Genomic DNA, 6,000 nt, shown 5'->3' with positions numbered 1-6,000 from the left:
GTTATATTATTTCGTAAACAAACTATTTTAATTAAGTTTTAGAATTTAGAAAGAAGTAAAATAGCTATTCAAGAAAATTCAAGACAATTATAAACAAACTTAAGAACATAAAGATAATAAAGGACTATTCTAAAACTTCTATAATAATCTTGCATATTTCTCAATAAAAAAAAGAAAGTTTGAAACAAAAATATTACTTGCAAACTACTGTTTTTATTTTAATGTTTTTTTATTTTATACTTCTGCTGTTAATTAACGAACAGTGTTTATAGCTTTATTTTTAATGTAAAAGAAAATAAAACAACACTAAGTGAAGTTAAACTCGATAATCAATTGCTAAAACCGAGTCCTAAATACAAGTTTATTAGACATTATCTTATAACATTAGTATAAAGTTTTATTGCAAAGATAATTTCCGTTTGCAAAAATATTAAAAACTTCAGTTCATTATATCTAAGTAATGAAATTTAGTTGACTAATTATAACAAATACCTTTAATGGTATGGTATCTAGTGTAAACAATTCAAAGAGATAAAAAAGTTTAACTGCATTTTAAAATTCTTACTTAATTCTTCTCGATCAATTACATATTCGCACAACGGGTGCCATCCGAAAATCTTGTTAACAACTTCTTCTGATTTCATATCTAATTTATACTTTTGTTCGATTAGATTCACCAGTTCTGAGGTCTGCAAACTGTCAAATTTCGCGTTGTGAAATTCGCTACGCTTAATAGTCGGCATGCCTTTCTTCTTGAAAACTTCGGCGATTTGTTCTAATGAGCGACCCTGAAATGTTTATTACTTTAATTAAAACACAATTAAAGTTTTTCAAAGCTGTATCTCTTTTCTTAATAAAATTCACTACTTTAGACGCAAGTTATCTTTATTTAAAATCAAACAGTTTACTTCACGACTTTCGAATATTAACAGTAGCTTCGAGACAACCAATAACGGTCGTCCTAGACTAAATAGGCAGGCATACGAACCAAGTACCATTGTTTAGATCTAAACTAGCGGGCTAAAGTATAAGCACTATTTCAAGACGAAACGAAAAACTCATTTCATTTTATTCTTATAAAAGTATATATTTAAAAACTATCATGTAAAAAAATAACATATATATCTTCCAAATCCGTTCTCCCTTTTAATAATTCACGGTCTACTGCAAACTTTAAGTCTAAAATTGTCGGAAATACATCTTTGATGAGTTGGTTTATGTCATCAAAATTCATTGTAGTCAACCACTGAAGACTTTTCAAAAGTTTCACCAAGTGTAAAATGTCGTATATTCTGAAAAAGTTTATTTGTGAGTCATTTAAATTTGTTTTTAAATATATATTTGATGAAGAATTTTATAGTTAACTATAAAAGTCAGATTTTACAACAAACGTGGATTTTACATTTCGTAAATTAATTTTATTTTTATTAAAATTCACTTTCAGTACAGTTGATTTAAATAAACCTCTCAGTAAAGTTAAATAAAAATTTAAATAAAAGAATTATAGTTTTTTTTGACATGGCATAGTTTATATGAAAACTTAGTATCACTTAAAACAATGCATTATCTAATAATAAAATATCACGAAAATTTAGGTATATATAAAATATAGAAATTTAGACGTTATTTTTTGTTTTTAAGCTCTATTTCAAATTTTATTCGATTGTAACAATGAAACAATAGTTGAATTTTTCGAAAACAAAAAATTAAAAATTTAAGTTTAACTTGTATAGGTTAATAACATTCATAAAAAGACTTATTTCTTAAACAAACTTGTTAAATAAAGTATTGACATAATTTAAAAAAAACATTGTATAAAATTTAATGAACACTTTATTAGAACTAACCCGTGAAAGAACTCAAAACGTATGTCAGTTTTGTGTCTTTCCAGTGACGAATCGTTCCACATTTTAACAAAATCCGTATAACTAGTTTGACGTAAGCGTTTGTTTGGTGATTCTTCCAAATAAAACAGAAAGCATTGAGAATCTTGACCAATATACTAAAAATAATTAATCGGTTTAGTAACAGTATACTAAATAGTTACTTATTTACAATTTTTTTAACTACAGTTACAACTTGAATTTTAAAAACTAAATTAGAAGTGACATCTAAAGTATTATTCAATAAATTTATGTACGAAGAAAACTCTTGTATTTATAAAGTAACAAAAAAGTATTAAAAAGACGTAAAATAAAATAAATTTGTGTAGATATTTTTTCTACTAATATCAAACCTTTTGTGATGAGATCTGTTTCTTACTTTTGTTCAAAGTAATTCCAACCTGTTCGATCTTTCTTATTTCAAGGTTATTACAAATAATTGATGCATTATCCTCAATAGTATTGGATGACTTTTCTTTGACCAACACTTCTTTAGTCTTTTGTGTTGATGATTTTTTAAACTCGCAGTCCTGTAAAATAACCGTCAATTTAATCAATAAACTAATTATAGAAATCTATTACAACAAAACTAGTAATTTTATATTGATTTTAAAAATTGCAAAATATAAACAGCTACGTTTGTTAATATTTGCCAAAATAAGAAACAACTTATTTTAGATTAGTTATTGTAAAGTTTAAATTACTTTAAACTAAGAATTAATTGCAATGTGAACTTACAATAGAAGCGCTATTGTACCCCTTATTTTGAATTAGATCTGACATTTTGTTGAACTTTTCTTGGTCAGAAAGGTGGTCATTTATATTTTTGTTAATAGCATCCATAGCGTATTTTTACATTTAGTTACTTTACTTATTGTACTGTAATAAAATAAAAATTAAAACTTGTGATTTTAGTAAAAAAAATTTTTTTTTGTAATTGTAAACAATTTATTTTGAACACCAATAAAACTGAAAAAAAAAATTAGTTTAGTTTACAGTTAAAACTATTAGCTTAAAAATATTAAGCCTTTTATATAAGATTATTTTTTTATGTGATTTTAGTAGATTAAGAGATAAAACTGCTAAAGGAGAACAAGGTATAACCTACAGTGGTGCTTGACTTACTTAAGGTAGGTGTATAGTTATATTGTACTTTAAACTTACATTATACACTATAACAAATGAATAATAACTATAATCTAACTAATACTGATTTTAAATAATACTTACTCTAAATAAAGTTAGGCATGATTTTAACGGGTATATTTTATATTTAAAAACATATCAACCAAAAAAAAAACAAACATCATAATCTTAAAACTTCAATAAATGTGATGAAAACTTTTGCACATGTTTAACCTAGCAGAAATAAACTTTAAGATTGTATAAAACAAAATAAAAGTTAACTACATAGAATTTTAATATAAAGATACTTATATAAAGTATCATAACTAAAAAAAACTTTATATAATACGAGAAAACAATAAATATGTCTATTCTAAAATATCATGTTTACTGCAGCAGACTAAGGCTAGAATGATTTTCTGTTAAAACTGATTAGAATTTATATATGGCTTTAGTGTGTTTCACAGAAACTTCTTTCAAAATTAGTTATATTTACCAAGAACTTTATTTTCTTTAACCTGTAATAACAGTTTTTCTTTTTTAACAATACATGAACGAAGTCAGAAAATAACTATCATTGTAAAAATATGATTTACCTAAATTTTCACCTCAAAAAAATTAAACAGAATGATATTTACAGATCTTAATCAAAACTTTTAATCCATATTTAAGCTAATTAGGGTTACAAAACTAAAATACCATGCTTTATAAAGCATGGTTAAAAGTTTTATGAACTGTTAACAATAAAACCTGATCATAAAAAAAATAAAAAAAAAAACACTTTTTTAACCTAAAACAAGATTTAGATCCGAGAATACATATGCATAAGAAAAGAGTTTTATTTTTCAATTACGTTTTTTTTGGGAAATGCCTCACTTCTACTTAAAATAGTAATTTTAATGACCCATCATAAAACAACAATATTATTAAAATTTATTCAAGTACGAGTAATAACAAAGTATAATACTTGATAAGATATAAGTATTAACATATTTTTTTTTTGGATCTTTTAGATAAATACAAGTCACAAAAAACACAAAATGTTTAAACTAAATAGAACTCTATTAAAAGAGATGTAAAGAGACAGAATAATAAATTAGGAATGTCTAAGATATCAATTTTAAATAAATTATAAAACAAAACAACTACATCAATAACATATTGAACAATCAAAAAACTTAAATCTATTTCTAATGTAGAATGATGATAATTAAACACATTCAACATATCCTAGTTATACATTGTCTTTTTAACAATTTAAAAACGCTCAATAGGTTCGGTCTAAGGACCTGGTGTACGAAAAAACACATTAGTTATCGACCACATGCTTTAACAATTTCTTAATAGTGATTTAATTTTTTTTTTATCTTACTTTTCAATCTTGAGAAATAAAGCAATCAAAAAATAATAATGAAAAGGTAAAAAAAAGTTAATTTAGTTAAGCATTTACTTTAAAATACTTTAGTTATAATGAAGTCTAAAATTACCATCAGAATAAAATAAGAAAATACAGTCTAAACCTTGACTATACGGAATATTTTAATTAATAGATTAAAAAAGAAAAAAAATTAACTTGATTGATACTTTGTAGTGAGCTGAAGGGTTTTTTCGTTGAGTATCATTAGTATTTTACGGTAGTTATTAAGTTTTTCAGATTTTATTTTGTTGTATGATTTAATCACTTATATAAGTTTATATATAAACAATACATATATAATATAGTTTGTAAAATTTTTAAAATAAGTGAATTTAATTAGAAACTCAACTTAAATTTTATAAATCAAAATATAAACGAAGTACTATATCATTTACATACTCTGCACTTAATAAAAAATAATCATTCTGTTTTAAATATATATAACTTATTTTTAATGTTTTTCTAAGCCTAAAAATATAACTTTAAAAAAACAAACATTATTTGAAGACATAAAAAAAATCTTAAGGATTCCTTAGAAAAGTAATTTAATATATTATAAGTTTACTTGAAGCAGAAATCCCAGCTCATCATTTAATTATATAATTAACTCATTGTTAAGAAGCACATCTGTAACCGAAAATATTGTGTGGCTTACTTAAGACAGTTGTATGGTTATAGTGTACAATCTGCACAATAAAGCATAATAAATAACCTTAACGTAACTAATACTGATATTAAATAATACTTAAGGCTACTCCTTATTAAACTAGGTTTGAAAATGAAGGACTATATTCTATTAAAGAAAAAATTCAGAAGCTCAAAAGTATAAACAATCATTTACAATATAAAAATTTTATTTTTCAGAAACTGTTTGCAAGTTATTAAAACCTTTAAATACAATTTGAATCTAAAAAATTATATTTCGAGAGTGTTTATATTGGAAAAATAATTAACTGCTTAAACTTGAACTTATAAAAAGTATTACGTAAACAAAACAATCTTAAACAAAAACCATAAAATTAAGCAAATAAACAGTATGAAAATAAATTCTGTAATTACATGTTTACTACAGAAAGCCGTTGCTAGAATGATCTCTTCTACAACTAATGACTATTTATTTATAGCTTTAGTTTGTCCATGCAAACTTGCTTTAGTTAAACACGCAACCTTGCGAGCTTTCTCTTAAACGCTTGGATGAACAAGAACTTCAATTCAAAACTTTCAATTAAGTTAAAAAAAATTATCAAATGATTTGATATGTTATACATCATCATATTCCTTATTGAATGAGAATCTTCACTCTATTGCTCCTCTTTCATTATTTGGAAACTAAATACTATTCTTCCTTCATAAACAAGAAAAAACGTTGCACATACTAAAATGTAACTTCGTCTCAAAAGTATTATTTACTTTTATTAAACATTTAAGTTTTATTAGTAAGTAAAATTCTATACAATGTTTTACTGATAGTGTTTTAGTTCAAAAAGGTTTTTTATTTTTAATAAACATTTTTTAATGTGTTTACCACAACTTTAACAATTTTTTTAACTTCAAAACATGTGTTTGAATTCATCC

The sequence above is a fragment of the Thalia democratica genome, chromosome 5, assembly GCF_965202585.1.
Source record: "Thalia democratica chromosome 5, ktThaDemo2.hap1.1, whole genome shotgun sequence".
Classification (NCBI taxonomy): Eukaryota; Metazoa; Chordata; class Thaliacea; order Salpida; family Salpidae; genus Thalia; species Thalia democratica.
This window is presented reverse-complemented; position numbering follows the sequence as displayed.